Source organism: Hypanus sabinus, chromosome 16 (genome assembly GCF_030144855.1).
Source record: "Hypanus sabinus isolate sHypSab1 chromosome 16, sHypSab1.hap1, whole genome shotgun sequence".
In the NCBI taxonomy this organism is placed as follows: domain Eukaryota; kingdom Metazoa; phylum Chordata; class Chondrichthyes; order Myliobatiformes; family Dasyatidae; genus Hypanus; species Hypanus sabinus.
This window is the reverse complement of record NC_082721.1, coordinates 43,403,684-43,426,996: the sequence shown is the minus strand read 5'-3', so window position 1 is coordinate 43,426,996 and position 23,313 is coordinate 43,403,684. Positions and strand designations below refer to the sequence as shown.

General features: G+C 41.7%; 2 protein-coding genes across 2 annotated transcripts in view; both read left to right on the top strand.

The window, feature by feature from the left end:
• The window catches only part of LOC132406256 (immunoglobulin lambda-1 light chain-like), a 280,487-nt gene that overhangs the window by 151,701 nt on the left and 105,473 nt on the right, over positions 1–23,313 (top strand). The gene's annotated exons all lie outside the window — the stretch shown is intronic.
• Positions 1–23,313, top strand: part of LOC132405931 (immunoglobulin lambda-1 light chain-like) — a 53,524-nt gene that overhangs the window by 9,262 nt on the left and 20,949 nt on the right. The gene's annotated exons all lie outside the window — the stretch shown is intronic.

Below are 23,313 nucleotides of genomic sequence, written 5' to 3'. Positions count from 1 at the left end.
ATGTATGTAGTCGCCTCTTCCACTGTCTGGTACAACTGCATCCTGTTGTCATAAAACACTCGAAGTTTAGTTGGGTAAGGAGTTTGAAATCTAATCTTATTTTGTTTTTGTACTCGCTTTACTTCAGAGTTTTCTTTGCGTTTCTGGAGGACCGTGGTGGGGGGGGGGGATAATCTTGATCGAAATATATTAATTTATCCTCTAAAAACACTCTCCTTTTACCCCAGGCCCTTCATAGAATCTCCACCTTGGTGCTGTACCAAAAGAAATTAATTATAATTGATTGTGGCTTTCTATCCTGGGGTAGGTTTCGGAACTTCCAGCTCCATAGCTGGGGGAAGATCCAACGCATCCCGCAGTAACTTTCCGACAAACTCCGGCATAGACAGGCCCTCCGCTCCTTCAGGAATGTTGTAGATTCTGATATTTTTCCGCTGTGAACTTCGCTCCAGATCAAGCAGTTTACCTTCTTGGTGATCTATGGTTTTTATTGTCTTGCTCAGTATCCATTCCACATTTTGAACGTGATCTTCCACCTTCTCAATGCGAGTCTCTGTCACTGCTATTTTTTTGATTAACGCTGGCGAGCTCTGTCTTAATATCACAGAGCTGCTGCTTTATATCTTTCTGGACCTCCATTATTTCTTTCAGGACTTCGAAGACATTCACCACTTCGCCTGAATGAGGCCCAGCATCCGCCTCACTAGCACGTGGTCGGGTTGGAGAGCCGCTCGCTGCACTCCTCTCGGACGCAGGCTCCGCAATGTCGCTTTTTATATTTCCATTCTTTTTGCCCATTCGTTCCCCTCTTTTCAGTTCAAATATTTTTCGAAAAATATGATATTTGACCGGTTCGTGGAGCTTAATAGGCATTTTTCCAGTGGAGCTTGTGACTTAATCTGCCATTCTCGACGATGACATCACCGGAAAACCCAGCATGTTTAATTTCATTGGAGCAGCAAGTTTTCTTTGCAAAAGGAAGAATCATTGAGTTGAAAAGAAAAGGAAGAAAAAAGGACTCATATCTTCTTAAACGGTGAGTACTGGGTGAGAATAATCACAAAAAAGAGCAGAAATAGCTGTCTACATTGGAAAGACTGACACATTTGATTACACAACAAAACAATAGATATATTGTACAAACAGATTGACCAAACGGATGAGCCAATGAAGAACAAATAACAGTTTTGCTGAGTGCATTTGGTTTAAAGCATAGTTTGCTGTGAAATTTACCTGCTCCAAATGAACCAATCAAAATAAAATTTGCTGATACTGTGAAAGTAATGCAGGAACAGAAACCATTGTTCATTGCTGAATAGTTTGGGTTTCAAAAGTGGAATCAAAAAGAAGGGGAGTCCATTTCAGTGTATGTGGCTGAATTGATGTGATTGTCTGAGCATTGTCAGTTTGGTAATGGGCTTATTTATGCACTACGAAATCTTTGGTTTATTGGAATGTTACAAGAAAGCACTCAAGACAGCACCTAACTAAAACCCAACTTACATTTGAAAGAACAGCCGCAGTAGTTGTACCAATGGATCAGCAGGAAAAAGGGAAATTGAACTGAAGTTAGAAACGAAAGTGAATGTGAAAACAATTACAGCATCGAAACACAAACCACCTGGCCAAACATTTTGGCAAGGGCTCACGTGCACTCATCCTTAAGAACAGACACTAATGCTTTGCCAACCAGTGGCAATAATTTCCTGTCTTTTGCATCCCTTTCTTTCTTAAGGAGTGAAGTGACAATTGCAATTAGCTGCCCTCCAAATCCACTGTCAGCGACCTCTTTCAGAATCCTGGGCTGCACTCCATTTGGTCCAGGTAGCTTAACTATCAAGTCTAGGTTGCTGATCTGAATTCAGCATTTTGTGTTTCTGCTGAAAAGAACACATCCAGTATACTACAAACACTCCTTGTATTCCTTTTGCCATCAGCAAGCTGACTAATCAGCCACACTGTATTCTCATCTGAGTCATTTTCTGTACATCGTAAAGTGCAGAGGTCCCATCACTGGTACGTGTGGAGCACCATTGGCCATAGTTCTCCAATCTGGATATCACCCATCCACCACTACATTATGTCTTCTGCAACCAATCAATTTTAAGTTCAGTATACAGAGTTATCTTGGATCCAAAGTGAACTACTCTCCTGGATCAGGCTACACTGAAGCAGCATGTCAAATGTATTAGCAAAATTTATCTAAACAGCATCTACTGCTCTACCCTCATCAATGATCTTTGTCACCTCTCCAAAGACCTCAGTCAGTTTTGTAAGGCATTATCTGTCCTGCACAAAGTTAGCCTGACTATTAGTAAGAAATCTATGCTTTTCCAAATGTGACAAAATCCAATGCTGAAGATTCCTGTCCAGTAGTTTTGATAGCTGGAAGGAGGAACCCTGCTTCCTCTCTCCTTTCTCTCCTTTTACTGGATTCAGTACTCTGCACTGTAGGTCTTCTGTAAAAGTGTGAGGCCTATATACACCGATATTTTGAAGTCTGAGAGGGAAATTGATGGGATTGTCAGTTCCTATGACAGCTTGGCTGGATGCTATGGACAAGCTGTTGGTGTTCAAGAGTCAGGGGCTGCCTGTTTAGAACAGATTTGGAACCAAGTTTGTTTCTTTATCAGAGAGCCATAAACCTTTAGAACTCTTTTTCTCCAAGTGGCTATGGAAGCAGAATCAATTTATATTTTTAAGTCAGGAAACGGGTGAAAGATTACCTGGAACATGGATTAATGGAACATTAAGATCAGCCATAATGTCATTGAATGGCAGAGCAGGTTCAAAGGGTTGAGCGAACTACTTTTCCTATATTGATGTTCATGCAGAAATCTCCCTCCATAACATATCACTGACCAGAAGATCTCATGTGATTAAGCAATACTGGAACTCACTTGAAAATAGCTCCACAGACTGATCCCATGGACCATACTGACCCAATCCATTCAGTTGGTGGCCAAGTTACAGCTCAGATCTGATCAGTAGGAACTCGTGGAAACTTCCTTTCTTTCACAAAGATGAGACTGGAAATACCTCTATAGCAGAGCTGTGAGCGGCTAGCCAGTTGTTTAAATTCCACAATACTGACACTAAGTTAAGCAGCATCCCATCCTGCAGGAAGGGTTTTCACTGCTGAGTGCTCCCTCATTCACTGTATCAGTTCATAACTGCAGGTTTCAATTTTCCATAGCACTGGTACTGGAGCCTGAGGTTTCTGAGAAAGAAAACACATTCACCAAATAACCATGATGCAATGACTGAGACACATCAGTACAATCAGACAGATCTCACACAATCCTCTTTTCAGTCAGTGATATCTCACTGCACCCAACAGGACAAAATAATTAACACTTGTTGCAATTTGACACTGAAAAATATCAGTAATTAAATATTACAACAGAAACTCTGCAACTGACATTTAACAAAATAAATAACGATGCCATTCAGCCAATTGTGTCCATATAAGCTCCCAAAAGAGTAACTCCATTGATGCCAATTATGTTATGCTAATAGATAAGAACATAAGACCATAAGATATGGAAGCAGAAGTAGGACATTTGGCCCATCAAATCCACTTCACCATTCCATCATGGGCTGATCCAAATCTTCCAGTCATCTGACTCCCCAGCCTTCAACCCATGCCCTCTGATGCCCTGGCTAATCGAGAACCTATCTATCTCTGCCTTAAATACACCCAATGACTTGGCCTCCACAGCCGCTCGTGGCAACAAATTCCACAGATTTACCACCCTCTGACTAAAGTAATTCCTCCACACCTCAGTTCTAAATGGATGTCCTTCAATCCTGAAGTCATGCCCTCTTGTCCTATAATTCGCTATCATGGGAAATAACTTTGTGATATCTAATCTGTTCTGACCTTTTAACATTCAGAATGTTTCTATAAGATCCCCCCTCATTCTCCTGAACTCCAGAGAATACAGCCCAAGAGCTGACAGACGTTCCTCATACAGTAACCCTTTCATTCCTGGAATCATTCTCGTGAATCTTCTCTGAACCCACTTCAATATCAGTATATCCTTCTGAAATAAGGAGCACAAAACAGCACACAATACTCCAGGTGTTATCTCACGAAAGCCTTATAGAGACTCAACACCACATCACTGCTCTTATAGTCTATAAGTCTAGAAATGAATGCCAACATTGCATTCACCTTCCTCACAACTGACTCAACCTGGAGGTTAACCTTTGGGGTATCTTGCACAAGGACTCCCAAGTCCCTTTGCATCTCTCCCCATTTAAATAATAGTCTGCCCTTTTATTTCTTCCACCAAAGTGCATGACAATTCACTTTCCAACATTGTATTTCACTTGCCACTTCTTTGCAAATTCCCCTAAACTATCTAAGTCTCTCTGCAGGCTCTCTGTTTCCTCAATACTACCTGCTCCTCCACCTATCTTTGTATCATCGGCAAATTTAGCCACAAATCTATTAATACCGTCGTCCAAGTCATTGACATACAATGTAAATGCAGTGGTCCCAACACTGACCCCTGTGGAACCCCACTGGTAACCGGCAGCCAGCTAGAATAGGATCTGTTTATTCCTACTCTCTGTTTTCTACCAAACAGCCAATGCTCCACCCATGCTAGTAATTTCCTTGTAATTTAATGGGCTCTGATCTTGCTAAGCAGCCTCATGTGTTGCACCTTGTGAAAGGCTTTCTGAAAATCCAAGTACACCACATCTACTACATCTCCTTTGTTTACCCTGCTTGTAATTTCCTCAAAGAATTACAGTAGGTTTGTCAGGCAGGAATTTCCTTTAAAGAAACCATGCTGGCTTTGACCTATCTTGTCATGTGCCTCCAGGTACTCCATAACCTTATCCCTAACAATCAATTCCAACAACTTCGTAAACACTGATATCAGGCTAACATGTCTATAGTTTCCTATCTGCTGCCTCCCACCCTTGTTAAATAGTGGAGTTACATTTGCAATTTTCCAGTCATCTGGTACAAAGACAGAAACTATATTCTTGAAAGATCATCATTAATGCCTCCACAATTTTACCAGCTACTTCCTTCAGAGCCCAAGTGTGCATTCCATCAGGACTAGGAGATTTATCCACCGTCAGCCCATTAAGCTTCCCAAGCACCTTTGCAGTTGTAATTTTCACTGCAGAAACTTCACTTTCCTGACACTCTTGAATGTCCAGTATACTGCAGATGCCTTCCACTGTGAAGACTAATGAAATTATGCATTCAGTTCCTCTGCCATCTCTGCATCTCTCATTACAATATTTCCAGCATCATATCAACCCTTGACTCTCTTTTACCCTTTATATATTTAAAAAAGCTTTTATTATCTTCTTTGACATTAGTCATCATCTTCCTTTCATTATTCACCTTTTCCTTCCTGATGACCTTCTTAGTTTCCTTCTGCAAGTTTTTAATAGCTTCCCAATCCTCTATCTTCCCACTTGCTCTGGCTTCCTTGTATGCCATCCCTTTTGCTTTTACTTTGACTCTGACTTCAGTTGTCAGCCACAGTAGTGTCCTTCTTCCCTTTGAAAATTTCTTCTAATGGAATATATCTGTCTTGCATTTCCCTGATTGTTTGCAGAAACTCCAGCCATTGCTGTTCTGCTGTCCTTCCTACACATGTCCCTTTCCAGTCAACTTCAGCCAGTTCCCCTCTCACGCCATTGTAATTTCCTTTATTCCACTGAAATAGCAACACATTGGATTTCATTATTCCCTCTCAAATTTCACTCAGCTTCACCGACCTCCCTTTTCCCCATAACCCTTAATTCCCCCACTATGTAACAATCTAACTGTATCTTAAATATACATAGTGAAGAAGCATCAACAGTTTCCTTGGGCAGAGAATCCTGCAGATTCACCATTCTCTGAGAAACACAGTTTCTGCTCATCTCCATCCTAAATCATCTCCTCTGTATCTTGCGGCAATATCCCTTAGTTCTAGTCTCATTTACGAATGGAAACAACTTTCCTACTTCTATCTTATCTATACCTTTCAAAAGTTTGTATGCTTCTATAGGAGTCCCTCTCATTCTTCCAAACTTCAGAGTGTGTTAGTCCCCGGTGACTCAATCTCTCCTCATAGATTAATCCCTTCATCCCTGGAATCAACCTGGTGAGCTTCCTCTGCACTGCCACCAAAGCCAGGATATCTTTCCTCAAGTACGGAGTACAGAACTACACACAGTACTCCAGGTGTGGCCTCACCTGTACCCTCTATAGTTGCAGCATGACTTCCCTGCTCTTGATTTCATTTCCTCTAGCAATGAAGGCCATCATTCTGTTTGCCTTCTTAATAAACTGTTGTACCTGTAATCCAACTTTATGTGATTCAACAACAACAACAAGCTGTTTAAAAAAGCCATCCATCAGACATTCTACAAATTCTTTCTCTTGAGGTCCAGTACTGACCTGGTTTTTCCAATCTACTTTCATGTTAAGATCCCCAACAATTATCATGACATTGCCTTTCTGACATGTTGTTTCCATCTCCTGCTGTAATTTCAAATCCACTTCCCGGCTGCTGTTTGAAGGCCAGTATACAACTGTCATTAGGGTCCATTTACCCTTGCCAACCCATAGAGACTTGACAATTCAATCCTATGTCATCTCTTTCTGATGATCTAATATTATTTCTATCACACAGAGCTACACCAGCCCCTCTGTCTACTAAACTATTTCAAGTCAAATCAAGTCAAGTCAACTTTTATTGCCATTTCGACCATAACTGCTGGTACAGTGCATAGTAAAAATGAGATGTGTTTTAGGACCATGGTTTACATGACACAATACAAAAACTAGACTGAACTACATAATAAAAAAACACAAAGAAAGCTATACTAGACTACAGACCTACACTGGACTGCATAAAGTGCACAAAAACAGTACCGGCATTACAATAAATAATAAACAGGACAGTAGGGCAAGGTGTCAGTCCAGGCTTCGGGTATTGAGGAGTCTGATAGCTTGGGGGTAGAAACTGTTATAGACTCTGGTCGTAACAGCCCGAATGCTTCGGAGCCTTATCCCAGAAGGAAGGAGGGAGAAGAGATTGTATGACAGGTGCATGGGGTCCTTCATAATGCTGTTTCCTTTGCGGATGCAGCGTGTAGTGTAAATGTCCGTGATGGCGGGAAGAGAGACCCCGATGATCTTCTCAGCTGACCTCACTATCCGCTGCAGGGTCTTGCGATCCGAGAGGGTGTAATTTCCGAACCAGGCAGTGATGCAGCTGCTCAGGACACTCTCAATACAACCCCTGTAGAATGTAGCGAGGATGTGGGGTGGGAGATGGACTTTCCTCAGCCTTCGCAAAAAGTAGAGACGCCGCTGGGCTTTCTTTGCTATGGAGCTGGTGTTGAGGGACCAGGTGAGATTCTCCGTCAGGTGAACACCAAGAAATTTGGTGCTCTTTACGATCTCTACCGAGGAGCCGTCGATGATCAGCGGGGAGTGGTCGCTCCATGCCCTCCTGAAGTCAACAACCATCTCTTTTGGTTTGTTCACATTAAGAGACAGATTGTTGGCTCTGCACCAGTACGTTAGCCGCTGCACCTCCTCTCTATAAGCTGACTCATCGTTCTTGCTGATGAGACCCACCACCGTGGTGTCATCGCAGAACTTGATGATATGGTTCCAGCTGTGTGTTGCAGCACAGTCGTGGGTCAGCAGAGTATCTTTCTGATACATCATATATCCTTGGATGTTCAGCTCCCAATGGCAGTCATCCTTTTGCCAAGTTTCAGAGATGGCCACGACATCACATTTGCCAATCTGTAACTGAATTTCAAGATCGTCCATATGTTGCGTGCATTCAAATATAACACTTTCAGTCCAGGATTTGCTGCTTTCTGTTTTACCTGCACCATGCCTCTATTGCCCTGTAAATTTGACCACTGGCTCTGATTAAGCCCCATCTCCTGCCTGTTCTTTCTATAATCTCTGTTGCATGCTATCTTTGATTTATTTCTGTTTTCCACTCCCTCAACCCTATCAATCCAGTTTCCATCCCTCTGCCAACTTAGTTTAAACCCTCCCTTACAGCTCTATTAAATGTGCCCCCTAGCATATTGGACCCCTTTGGGTTCAGGTGCAACCCATCCTTTTTCTACAAATCATACCTCTGCCAGAAGAGGCCCCAGTGATCAAGGAAACTGAAGCCATGCCCATTACAGGAGCTTCTCAGCCACACATTAATATACGTGATCATGCTCTTCTTGCACTCGCAATCTCGTGGTTCAGGAAACAATCCTGACATTACAATGCTAGATGTCCTGGCAAATACATGCCATCAAATATCCTTTGATTTGTCTGTTGTTTCAATGCACAAAGGGAAACATTACTGGAAAGTATCTGCACAGTGCAAGAAAAATAGAGCATCAGTGGGAAACTCAAGTAGTCACAGAGAGAACATAAAAACTTCACATGGACAAGCTTGGGATCAAATCTAGGTCACTGAAGCCGTGAGATATCAGCACTGTATCACACTCCTCACATGCTACCGAGGCATCCTTGTGCTGATACTCTCAATGCATGGCCCACTGTTTCTGTAGGAAGAAGATGAGAATAAGCAGGAAACTGGGCAGCCCTGGAACTAGTGAGCTCTGCTTTATTCTGCACCATTTCCCCAATGTGACTGCTGTACAAACCACTGAGCTGATCAATTGTGGGATAACAATTTGAGAGTCAGTGAGGGTAGAGGAATGACTGCAGATTTAACTACTCCACTCTGTAGCAATCTGCAGAAAGACAGATTTCACAGCTGATTATTACATTGAGAACTGTGCTGGTTGCTGTGTATATATTTTGGTCTGCAAGGACATTCAGGATATTAGTTTCTGGGAAAACATAATTAAACTATTAACTCCAGTGGAGCAATTCTCCTGAATAATGCAAAGCACACTGCATCATTAACATTCATTCATGATAATCCACTGGATAATGCAAGCCCAGGTGATAAATCTGTGAATCCATAGTATCTCAAGGAGAACAGAAATGGAGAAATTTGGATTCTGTAATTATAGGAAAGGAAGAGAGAGAATAGTACAGAACAGGACAGGATTTCTGAGTCACAATGTTAATTAATGCTGGAAAAAACAATTACTTTCTGCATATGTATAGTTCATATGTTTTCCTTCTCTGCAAATTCATGTGCCTACTTAAGAATCTTTTCGATGCTTTTATCATATTTGACACCATAACCAACTCTGGCAGTGCAGCCGAGGCACTCACCACTCTTCGCGTAAACATATGCCCTGCAAATCCCCTTTGAACTTACCCCTCTTATCATAAAGACATGCCATCTGGTATCACACTTTTATCATGCAAAAAATATACAAGATTTTCCCAAAAACTGCATGTAGTACCTGCCCTCAACTTTAGGCAGCATCTTGTAAACCTTTTCTGCACCCATTCCAATGCTGCCACATCCTTCGTAACATGGGTTGATTCGAACTGAATGCAATAAATGGGCAACTGATTCAAGAGAAATGTATTTCATTGACCATATCCATCAATGTGTCGATAGAGATCATATCATAGAATCTGCTTTTACTATAATGATTTACTGAGATCTATATAACAATGGCGTCCACTGTTCGGTTCATTTTTCAGAATAGATCAATTGATCTTCCATAGAGAAAGCAGTAACTACAATAGGTGTCCCTGCTCATTAGCATGTCCGTATACCTGTTCAATGTGAATGACCTGGATGGCTCACTGTGCGAGGAGGGCAGAACTGGGCTAGATGGGTTCACTTATCCACGTCTGCCCACTGTCTCTGTCTGGCTTCCACTGGGAAGAGGGATCACTGGCTCAGGGAGCTGTTGTTCCCAATGCCCTCAGAGAAAGTTGGAAAACTTGAACACACAAAGAATGAAACTGAGAGCTTTAACTTAGGGCAGATGTGTAAAATGGGATATTGACGCTCCTTTCAGTGACAACTGATCTGAAAGTAGTATTGGAGGCTACTTCCTGTATGCCTTTATTCGATTGAAGAATTCAGCCTGGGCATATCTGAGGAACAACAGAAATGAAGCTAGATTTTGGTTCCTGGATCTCTGGGTCTGGAAACCACAGCGTGGCCATGTCCGCAGGTAAAATGTGCGATTTAAACAAGATCATTATGTGAAAGGCAGCCACATTTCCTGTCACCAACCCAGAGGGTAGGAGTCTTTCATTGAGAGATTTTGATCCAAAGTTTTATCAATAGACAAGAGGTACTGTAGAATAGGTGAACTGATGAATTTTGACCCGTTCCAGGCTTTGAGCTAGTGAAAATTTGCTTGAATGTGACAAACACAACTGAGAATGGAGTAACTATATAATGACCCATATTTGCCATCGTCATAGCTTCCTGTATTAAACACGATTTTTTTTTTCAAATATACTTAAAAATTTATCAGTTCCTCAAATTGAATGTCAAGTTTTACAAAATAATCATTTCTGGTCATCACTCACTATAATCTAAAGCAAGGCTGAGTTAGTAGGTAAACTATTCAAGATAAGATATTCATTAACATTATTCTTTTATTTGTCCACAGATAATTCTGTGAATTGTCACTCCAGATGAGGAGCATTAAGAGTTTGGTGTAAGGATGATGATACTCGAATGTGAATTCCCTGATGGAAGGGCCAGTGTGACATCACCTCCCTCTTTGCTAAAAGAGTCTGGTTAGGTGGATTTCTTTCCTGGAGCACAGTCTTGTGAAAAATGAACTGTCACATTTATGATAGAGAGATGAACCCACAGCACCATTCTCATTATTTCCTTGTTTGTTTATTTATCTATCTGTCTATCTATCTGTTTATTGATCTGTCTGATTGTTTATTTTTTAATCTGTGTGTCTATTTATTTATTGATCTTTTTATCTAGCTATCTATTTAGTTATGTATTATTTATTTTTGATATAGTGTGGAGTTGGCCCTCTCATACATTACATGCCATTCAAACCATCCCATACAGCACCCTATCAATTTAACCTGAGCAAAATCACACGTGAATTTACAATGACCTTCCAACCCAGACGTCTTTTGACTTGGGTGGGAATTGGATCACGCTGAGGAAACCCATGCAGTCCTGGAGAGATCATACAAGCTCCATACAGCCAGCATCAGGACGTCAACCCAGGTAACCAGTAAAACTTTGTACATATCACTTTACAACCATGCTGCCCCTTTATCTTCATGGGAGCGAACCTCTCCACTGCTAAAGGTGGAGCCATTTATAAAATTATGCTCATGATAATATTCTGGTGCCAAAACATATCTGACCTGAGTATGCTGGAGCTTTCAGGTCCTGTGTTCAGTGTTCAGCTGTTGGGATTATGGCAATATTACAATTTTTTTACATATTTTGGTTTATTTCAATACAGACACAGTGTTGAATAAAAGTGCTTATAATTCAGCTACCAGTATGAAATGATGGAATCATGATAGAAACAGGCAATTTAGACATTTCATAAGGACTGATGATATAGGAGCAGGGAAGGAATAGATGCTGACAGGACATCTCACTGCCAGATACCAGAGTCTCTCCTGAGCAAAACAATTTCATAATAAAGGATGCCCCAGTAATGTAGAAGCTGGGCAAGGATTTCTCTTCTTCAGGGCTCCAGAACCTGTGGCATTCTCCACCTCAGAGCTATGGAGGAGTGGACATTGAATATACTTGTGTCTGAACTAGTTCATGCTCTTTAAACAGTTGATGTTGTGCAGGGAACATAGGTCTTGGTGAAGTTGAGGCCAAGAACAAATCAGCCCTGAGTGTGTTGAAGGGTTGAGCAAGTGACAAGAGAAACCTGCAGCTGGGGTCAGAGTGGAATTGAGAAATGCATACATATGCATCAGTGAAATTTAAGGCTATGTTCATTGGCATTAGAAACAAACGTGGTCACTAAACATGTTCTCACATAGATCGTGTCCTCATGACCTGAGTCTGTTTATCAATCTCTCTGAGCAAAAGAACACTGGTGATGGGGACAGGACCAGTCCATAGGACCACTCCATTGATTCAGGTCACAGTAACAGAGTCTTGGTCTGAACTCCACTTTTTTAATGTAATCCATTGTCAGGTTTCCACTGAAGATCTGCCCAGTCGCAGCCACAGATCTATTCAATGAGCTGGCTTCTCTTGTTTAGTGGGTTATAGAACTGCAAAGATCTATCTTTGCTATATTTTCTAAGAAGTATGGAGGCTGACAGATCCTTAGGGCCAGGCCAGCTATATCCAACAACAAAGTGGTTGGCTGGGGAAGAAATTAGCAGCCCTTGTTCAGATATTTGTCTCATTGTCTGCCACAGTCAAGTGCTGGTAAGGGTCTGGATGGTAGCAAATATTGTGCATGTACAGAAAAAGGATGGCAAAGGGTACTGGGAACTATAGACCAGTTACTCTAACATCTGGGGCAGGTAAATACCAGAGAACATTCTGAGGGGTAAGATATGCACACATCTAGAAAAACATGAAAAAGAGAAAATCTCAGAAGCTGGAAATCCAAGCAGAACACACAAAATGTTAAAAGAACTCAGCAGGCCAAGAAGCATTGACAGAAAAGGGTATAGTCGACATTTCAGGCCGTGACCCTCCACACATAGGTTGATTAGAGGCATTGGCATGGCTTTATACATGGGAGATCATGTCTTATCAATTTGATTGAGATTTTTTTATCATGCAGTATCTGAAAGACAGTAAGGACAAGGCCATAGATGGGATTTGTGTGATCTGCTGAAAATCTTTAATGTTCATTTGTTAGGCTGCTCTGGAAGGATGTAACACATGGAAACAGTAAGAACTATCAAATTGATGGCAGAATTGGCTTGATGAAAAAAAAAGCAGAGGGAGCATTCAAGGTGGATAATTCTTTCGCATCTGGTTCCCATTACTAATGGTAATGGCCTTGGGGGATGATGCTGGATCCATTGATGTTTGGCATCTCTATCAACAATCTGAATAAGAACATACAAGACATGATTGATACGTTTGCAGCTGACAGTAAAATATGTGGTGTAGTAGATAGACAATGAAGAAGGTCATTATAAATTACTGGGAGATGGAGAATGTCAAATGGAGTTTAATTTGTATAAGGGCAAGGCATTGCATTTTGCAAGATCAAATCTGGTTGGACTTTCACATAAATGGCAGCATTCTGGGAAGACCTGTTGAACAGTGGTGTCTTAGAGTACCAGTTTAAATGAAAGTGCAGTCACAGGTAGACAGAGTAGGAACTGAAGCTTTTGGCACTGTGAGTTTCATACCCCAGGCATTAACTCACCTCCTAAGCATTCCTGTCCACCACCTACAAAGCTCAAATCAGTTATGTGATGGAATGCTGTCCGGTTGTTTGGATGAGAACAGCTTCAACACACTCAAGAAGCTCATAATCATATGTACTCACATGGGCCTAGCTATGCCTCTGTTTTTGTTGGCTATGTGGGTCAGTTCTTATTTGAAAACCTACTCAGGCATCCATCCCCAAATTTTTCCATTACATTGACAATGCATCAGTACTGTATACTGATTTCATGAAAAACTTGTCAATTTCACCATTGTTATCATAGACTTCTACACTGCCCTTAAATGATGAACATACCTGTTATCACCTGATAGCATTCCTGTTGAAACACAGTGAAATGCTCATAGAGCCTAATTTGGAAGGGCAGGTGCAGGTGCTGATGAGGTCATACACTGACCAACAATTTGCCTCCTCATGTATTCTTTTCCCCTGGAGCCCAATACAAAATCATTCTGTGACAAAGAACTAATTCCAGATGCTGCAGACTCCGATTTACCTTTTCCATGGGAGCAGATTATTTGAAAGGCTACCAAGAGAGAACATTTCCTATATTTTGTTTGCGTCTGTTTATTTGGAGTCTTGGCAGTCATGTGTCATTACTCAGCTAGCGATGCCAAATTATCTGTATTAGTATCTTCATTGATAATGAGGGTCGCTTGATGATCATATATTTGTAGAACTTTGTTACGTGGTGGATCTGTAAAGGCTCCTTCTTGGAAGGAAGAATTTCAACAACAATGACAAATGAGCCAAACCGAACATTCTTTCTATTAATGTTTTTTTTCTGGACCTCGATTTTCTTTATGAGGTTCATTGCTTGAATGTCTCAGCCTATGAGAATTCCTTTATGAGTTTTTTCTTCATGGAGCTTTCCAACACATTTCCTATCTATTCTGAACAGTCAAGGTGCACCCACTGATTAAGCAACGAAGGAGAGGAAGCTTTCAACAAGCTGCTGCGAGAGATAGCAGGTCTCTGGCTATGTTCTGGGATAGCAAATAACCATTGAAGTTTCATCATTAATTACTGTGAGTCACTCTCCTTGAGTAGCATAACAGCATGCCTGATGTCAGAAGCCATGATAAAGACACGAATGTCACTTTTCATGTTGTAGGAATTACCAAGTTTCGCCAGTCTTTTCTTTCCTCTATCCAGTCTTGCAGCTAGTCTTGAGTACAAAGATTCCAATGCATTTTTGTGACATTCTGATTCAGAGGCTGATATAGTTGTCCTCACTTGGAATTGGAAAATCTTTTATTGCGTCTATGACAGTTTCATTTCAGGCAGGGAAATGTGAAAGCCATTTCACACAGAATACCAAATTAGCTATTTCTTGTTGACAGCCTATAGCAAAGCTTGACTCTTCTTCAGAGAGAGTCATTATTAATTTGCGAATGCCAGGTAGAAACTCAAGGAATGCTTCCAATGAATGTTAGAAACTCAGACATGACGATGCACTGTTTACTATTGACAGGTGCATTTGCAGCTTCGAAAATACTTCCAACAGGTAAACATATGCCACAAACATAAGCTTGTCAGTCCACAACTCCCAGAATATTCTTCCATTGCTTGACTTTCAGTAATAGACAAGGCATAGAGCCTTCCCAGGGAGGACACATACCAGTTGTAAAATGTTGGTGCAATTATCATCCCTTTCTGGGGAGAACACAGTGGCTGTCCTCCTGATGAACATCCCAACAAATCCAAGTACTCTGCTGGCACTTCAGACAGCTTCATTCAGTTCACATCCAGTATTAAGGAGTTAGGATGCAACTCAACTGATGACTTGACATGGTTCACAGTAGAGTTCTTTGAAACTCGGGCTGGCGTCTGAGAACCACTAATCCCAGCATAGGGTTCACCAAACCGGACTATACCAAAAGCCATTTAATCTAAGGATTATGAAGTTGTAACTACAAGTATAGTGCCAATGAAAAGTATTCATCCCTCTTGGATATTTTTATGTTTTATTGTTCTACAACATTGAATCAATGGATTTAATATGGCTTTTTTGACACTCAACAAAAGAAAAAGACTCTTTCATGTTGAAGTGAAAATATATCACTGCAAAGTGATCTAAATTAATTTTAAAAATATAAAATACTTGTGACCCTCAGGTTCAACCAGCACGTGTTCATCTAGGGCAGGGGTCAGCAACCCGCGGCTCCGGAGCCGCATGCAACTCTTTCATCTCTGTGCTGCGGCTCCCCGTGGTTTGTTAGTTTTTGAAATGTAATTCAAAATTTGAAGATTATGGTGATCTTGTACAATCTAAAAACGTTGTGGAGACCCCATTCCCTGGCACATCCGAACCGGCTCACAATTAGCCACCATTCCGGCTAATGGAGTTAGCCTATGGGGGGTTGTGAGTGCGTGTCTTTTGGGGCATCCGCGCCCACGGGGACGGGTTGAGGGAGGCTTTAAAGCAAGGCTGTTTAGTTCGAATAAAGTTACCTTTGACTGCAGTGTCTTTATTTTGGTGCTGCGTGTAGCACACCGCTACAACATGTTTTTTATCGCTATTAATATACATCACCACTGCCAATGCCTGACACCCGCCAGTGCGCACTTTCTTTTAATTCTTCGATCCAAGGTAGGCTAACTGTGGATTAACCTTCAACCCAATGTCTTTTTTTCGGAGTTCAAAATGTTTTTGTTGCATGCAGAAATGTAATTTCGTTTTCTCTGCAGGAGTTCATCAATTTCATAAATGCAACACATTATAGTTTGTTTTTACATAGCATAAAGGCAAAAAAAACCATTGTATGCAGTGTTATTTCATTTTAAATGTCAAACGGGTTTTGTGGCTCGCAGTGTTTTCTTTTCTGTGGGAAATGGGTCCATATTGGCTCTTTCAGTGGTAAACGTTGCCGACCCCTGAACTAGGGGAAGACAACTTCTGGCCCCACCAAACTGAGAAATCTTGTTTGTGTGTTTGCTGCGTGATGTGTTGCACGGTTACAAATCCGTACCGTAAAATATCAGATAGTACACCATATGCAATTAACTGACTGATATTTATAAATGTTAATCTGAATATAGAGTTAGTCAAGAAAATAAAATAATTTTAAGAGAAAAGTCAAAAGTGCACATTGGAGCTCACAAATACGATCTTGCGTCAGCCATCAACCTCCTCCGAGTGTCGCTGACCTTTGGAACTTTGGTGCCAGTCCACTCCATGTGGTGCTCTTCCAGTGCTTTCCACACGCGTCTTCCTTCTTCTCCTCTTGCCAACCAAAGGCCATGAAAATCTCTCTTCCAAAAGGAACAACTCTCTTCACAAGAAAGAACAACTGCATTCCAAACCCCATTATCTCTAGTCACAACCCAAACATTGCTGCCACAGAGAAACCATTAATTATCAGTGAAACCTTACAGCATGTTACACACAAAATACTTGATATCTTAAATATTCACCCCATTTAATATGACACACCAAATCATCACTGGTGCAGCCAATTTAGAAGTCACATAATTAGTTAAATAGATATCACCTGTGTTTAGTCAAGTTTTTATAATTGATTGTAGTAAAATACACTTGCATCTGGAAGGTCCAACTGCTGTTGAGTCAGTATCCAGGCAAAAGATACACCACAAGGACAAAAGAACACTCCAAGCAATTCTGCAAAAAGGTTATTGAAAAGTATTGTCAGGAAGTGGATACAAGAAAATGTCCAAGTCACTGAATATCCCTTAGAGTACAGTAATGTCAATCATCAAGAAATGGAAAGAATATGGCACTATCATATGGGCAGCATTGGGAATGGACCCAAAAGCAAGACACAGACACTGAAGTACTAGGAACTGGACTGGGCTACAGTTCGGGATGGGACTGGACACAGACTAGGAGCTGGTACAGGAACACAGTCTTGGACTAGGAAAGTGGGACCAGGATGAGGAACTGGGAACTAGGAGCCTGGGCTTGGACTCCGAGCCAGAAACTGAACAAGGATGCAGAGCCTGGATCTTGACTCAGGCTCGGACTCTGGAACTAAGCAAAGACATGACGTGGCTACAGGACGAGGCGAGGCTTGGATTCTTCGAGGCTTTCCTGAGAAGGATGAGGTACTCCTTCTTTGAACACAGGGCCGGTCCCCTCCTAGGACACCAGGCCGGGATGCTTACTAGGCAGCGGGACTGGGATGACTGCCATGGTAAACCACTGAGGAAACTGTCAGGGATTCAGATGGAGAGGGGAAGGGAACAGACCAGCCTCAGGGTAATGGCAAAGATGGCCTGACTTACCCAACCGAGGCAAGGACAGATAGGGAAACATCCATCCGCAGGGTAACAGCAAGGACAGCCTGACTTACCCACAGTGGCAAGCACAGGAAGGGAGCTCAATCCGGGGTGGATCCAAGTCTCGGGGCATCCAGCAACCTTGGCTGGCTGCGGAAACAGCCAAATCCATATAAGGCTCAGAGTGGCAGACGGCCACTCAGCTGGCCACAGAAACGGCCAGATCCATATCCTGATGACTACTCCGACTAGAGACAACAAGGCTCTATGAAGCAGTGGTCCTCCAACCAGGCCTACAGATCATGAAGCACTGCTCTAGCCTTCCACCAGCAAGTTGCTCCAAGGGGATACCAACATGACAAACTAGCAGCCCCAAGATGAACATCAGGAGCCTATGATTAAGCCCAAATGAAGCAAGGAACAGTCGGAAGACCTGGAGTCCAGAGTCCAGGGACCGGACCGTGAACCGGAATGCGGACTTAACGGACCGAACCATGACAGGTACAGCTGTAAATATGCCTGGAGCAGGCCATCCTCAAAAACTGAGTAACCATGCAAGAATGGAATGAGTGAGGGAGACCATAAAGGGAAACATGACAACTCTGGAAAAGTTACTAGCTTCAGTAGCTGAGGTGGGAGAGATTGCATATACATCATCTGTTGCCCAGTTGCTTCAGCAGTTGCAACGTTATAGGAGAGCAGCAAACAGAAAGCCACTGCTGAAAAAATCTCACATGAAATCTCGGCTAGAGTTTGCCAAAAGTCATTTAAAAGACTCTGAAGTCAGCTCAAAGAAGGTTTAGTGGTCTAATGAAACCAGTGTTGAACATTTTGGCCATCGGGATAAACACTACGTTTGGCGTAAGCCAATCACCACCGATCAGCAGCAACACACCATCCCTCCTTGAAGCATGCTCTGGGGATGCTTCACTGCAGCAGGCCTTGGAAGGCTTGTCAAGTTAGAGGGTAAAATTACTGCAGCAAAATACAGGGAAATCCTGGAGATAAACCAAATCCAGTCCGCAAGTGAACTGCAACTTAAGCCAAACCTACGAAGGAATGGCTTAAAAACAAAAAAAGTTAATGCCGTGGAGTGGCCAAGTCAGAGACCAGACCTCAATCAAATTGAGGATTTGTGGCTGGTCTTGAGAAGAGCTGTTAACTCATGATCCCCATGCGATCTGACAGAGTTTGAGCAATTTTGCAAAGAAGAAGGGGAAGAACTTCTAAAGTCCAGATGTGCAAAGCTGATAGGGACATCTCCACACAGACTCAAGGTTGTAAGTGCTGCCAAAGATGGTTCTACAAAAATACTGACTTTAAGCAGGTGACTTCTTATGAAATCAATCATTTAAGCAACACACACAAGGCAACATACAAACAGGGTCCCAAACAGTCTTTCCAAGTGTGGCAAGACTTCCCCTGTGAGTATGTTAGGGGTCGTATACTGTGTTTGATGTTCCTGGTCTGGCACTCTGTATATTGGTGAGACCTGATGTAGATTGGGAGACTGCTTTGTCAAGCACTTAAGTTCCGTCAGCCAGAAGAAGCAGTATCTCCCTCTAGCCAACCATTTTAACTCCACTTCCGATTCCTATTATTATACTTCAATCCATGGCCTCATCTACTGTCACAATGAAGCCACACTCAGGTTGGAGGAACAACTCCTTGTATTCCATCCTGGTAGCTACCAAACTGATGGCAGGAATAACAATTTCTCAAACTACTGGTAATGACTTCACCAATCCCCATTCCCTTTTCCCTGTATTACCTTATTTTCTGCCCGGCCATCACTTCCCTCTGTTGCTCCTCCCTGCCTTTTCCTTCTTCCATGACTTAATCTCCTCTCCTATCAGACTCCACCTTCTCTGACCCTGTATTTCTTTCACCAGCGACTTCATCTCTCCTCATGGTTTCATCTATCACTTTATTTTTCTCTTACCACTTCCACCTCTTAAATCTGCTCCTCATCTTTTCTTCTCCAGTCCTGCTGAAGGTCTCAGCCCGAAACGTCGACTGTAATTTTTTTCCAGTAATACTGCCTGGCCTGCTTAGTTCCTCCAGCATTTTGTGTGTGTTGCTTTGATTTCCAGCATCTTCAGATTTTCTCCTGTTACAGTTAATTACTTTGTTTTATATTTGCAATTAAGTTAGATCACTTTGTAGAGATCTGTTTTCACTTTGACATGAAAAAGTCTTGTTTTTTCTGTTGATCAGTGTTAAAAAAGCCAAATTCAGTTCACTGAGATTCAATGTTGAAAAACAATAAAACGCGAAAACTTCCAGTGTGGTTGAATACCTTTTATAGGCACTGTAACCGAGGGTTAGGTGAATGCACAAACAATGAATAATGTGAAAATGAATCATCTTCTCGTGACTTCCAATAGTCAACCTGAGAGAGACGGCAAGATAATAGATTTGTCTAGCTCCCAATAACCTATTACCCAGGGCCATAGCAGAGATGGGTTGGTTGAGGTATACCTTAGAAATCTGGATTTTCTCTGCTAGTCTGGTGTCCAATAAAATTACTGTGGAACCAGAGGCTGCCAAGGCTTTCACAGAATGCTCATGTCTCCCCCAAGATAACAGGGATGGGAAGACCACTCCAGGACTTGACGAAATGAGAGAGAAGCTTGAGAATGTTTCAGTTTTGCTTTCACTGGATGGGATGTGACTCAAGGCAGGCTTTACCGCAGTATCAGCAACACCGCTGCCTCATGCATTGTGCTGTCTTTACGACAGTTATTTAGTTTATAATATTTTCGCTTAGTAATTCATTTGATAGTATTTTCTAGTTAGAATTAGAAGTGTTTAAAGTATATTCATTGCATGTAAAATATATCGGCATGCGATGACGTCACATCCGGTTTCGCCGCGTCTTGTGGGAAAGTACCGGTTTGAAATTAACACGAGGGTGGGGGCTCACCACGAGGCACACCTGAGCAGAAGTTGTTTTGCAGGCATTAGAAATCACAGTGAGAGCAACACTGTAAGTTAATAGATAATCGATATATTGAACTAAGATATTAATGCTGATCCTGTTAAAAGTAACGACGGTCGATAATGTTTAAGCTTTCGTTAGTTAAAGAGTTGTGGATAGTTTGCATGGAAGTGTATTTAAAGTAGTCAATGGAGCAGGTAAACTCTCCCTGTATACTGCACCTTAGTGTAATGTAGTTATAGTCACCTTTACAAGTATTTACAATTGAAATGTGATATTAAGGAAGGAACAAATACTGTATCAATCTTGTATTGTTTTATCAACAGTTTTCACCATATGTTAATGTGAAGAGTGAACAGTAAATGGTTAATCTTACTGCGATCTGGTTTCATTGACTGTGGTTTATCTCGACGTTGAATTCGGCATTATTAGTACACCCGAAGGAGAACGTTACATGCATACTTCTCACTCTGCTGGGAGACCCAGGTTCTTCCAGGTTGCATGGGATCTTCCAGAAATGTTTGCCGGAATCTGCATTGGTTATCAGATTGAGGAACCGGTCTAGTCATCGGGCAGTTCTAAGAACTGGCCTTCAAGGTGAAATCAGCGCATCTCTCCGGCCTTCTTTCAGAAATATGGTTCTAGATTCTTACGTTGATGTCCATAAATTCCTGCAGATCCTCACCTAAACCCTGGTTGCAAGAATGTCTCTTAGCTGGTGATGTCATCCCTGGCTAAAGAGAGCAACCAAAACCTACTCTATGTCACTAAGATATGTAATCACTGGAATAGTCAGCCACGGATCATATTCCCAGATGCAGCTCAAAGAGTTTAAGTCCCTGGCAGGATGAAACAATACCCTCCTCATCATTCTTGAGAAAAACAACTTGATTTCAGAATATGCTGGAGCATCCTTCTCTCATAAAACAAGTGCTCATAAAAGGACTCTGCCCAAGAGGAGGGAAGTTCTATAGGCTATCTTACTCCTGTCTGAGGAGAACATCGTGGTTTTTAATTTAAAGACTTGAGATCATTAACTGCAGAATCCGCAGCAAGACTCGAAGACCCCATTTCAGTGCTCCAGGGCAGGCAGATTAATTGCATTACATGATAGTTCTGGGAACACATAGCAGGATACATTGGCGATTGTGCGACACAAGAGCCCTTCTGCGCTTATCCAAGTATTACATGGAGAAGCTGCTCATGTCATCCAACTGCCTGTCCTTGGTAGGCCAATGCTGGCCCGCAAAGACACACACGTATACACCTGCCTATCTATTTTTAGTTTCCCTCTACCTAGTTTATTTATTTTTACTCGTTTAGACTGACAGTGCAGAATTGGCTCTCACAGCCCTTTGCGTTATGGTGTCCAGCGAAATGATTTAAACCTAACCTGGTTTAACCATTTGAACAAAAACATCTGCAACCCCAGCAGGAAATGAGCTGTTATTTTAAGGTGAGGGGCTGGCCAGAACTGAGACAAGATGTTATCATCTGCTTTTCATACATCATTACTCAAATATCATAGTTTCTGTTCTACCATTTTTTATTTTAAGAATCTATCAGGCACTGACTGTTTAAAGGGACATCATGGTTGTTGCTCTCCTTGAATTGTGACAGTCAGAAAGGGAATTGTTTCAGAAATTTTGAAATGTTGCTTGTCTGAGTAACCACTCCACAGTTTCATTCACTAAATTCGGGTGGAAGGAAATGTTAATCTGAGCTTTGGTTTAATTTGGTGGTGGTGAATTCAGTCTAATTCCATTTTCTAAGCCCATTTCCCTTTCTATTGCAGTCAAAAAGAACAGAGAAATGAAGCAGGTGTAGAATAGGGCTTCATTTCAATGCCACACACGTTAAATCCAGCCAGAGTTAAACTGACTTCCAATGTGTTTTTTTCCCTTTTATTCATTTATTTGGTCAAATCTTCTGCTGCTTTCCGTACAGAGATATGCATCTGTACCTTCATCGACAGCAAACCATTTCACTATAGTCATAGCTGCTTTATCTTCAGGCTGCTGCTGTTCTGGCTGATGTGGGATAAGTTTGAATGTATGAGTTTACATCATTATTATCCTCCATCAATCCTTTGGTTTAAAAGCTGAAACTTAAATATCTCTTAAAAATGCAGATAATTCCATTTTAATCTGCTCTCCCATTTCACCCTTCAGAATATGAATGCTATGAGATCAAAGTTTTCCTGAGAAGTAGATTGTCAGAGAGAGAGAGAGAGAGAGAAAGAGAATGAGAGAGAGAGGGTGGGGTAGGGAGCAGAGAGGGAGAGAGAGAAAACAAAAGAAAATAAAATTTCCTGCTGAGTGTTCAGTGTTCTTTTCTCCAAGGAATTTGAGATAATCCTAATTTTGACAGAAAAAAATTTGAAAGGATTCGGGGGAAGTTTCCGTGTAAGTAAATGAGAAATTATTTTGGAGAACTTTTTATGCTTCAGGACAACATGTAACTATGAGAATAAGATATGTCAGATCTACTACTTATTGTCTCTGCCTGTTTTCTTTGGCCTGAGTGTTTAAGACTAACTGGAGCCTGAAGGTATTTATAGAAACATAGAGAAACCACAGCACAGTACAGGCCCTTCGGCCCACAAAGTTGTGCCGAACATGGCCCTACCTCAAAAATTACTAGGCTTACTTATAGCCCTCTATTTTACTAAGCACCAGGTTCCTATCTAAAAGCCACTTCAAAGACTTTATCGTATCTGTCTCCACCACCATTGCCGGCAGCCCATTCAACGCACTCACCACTCTGAGTAAAAAACTTACCCCTGATATCTCCTCTGTACTTACTCCCCAGCACCTTAAACCCATGTCCTCTTC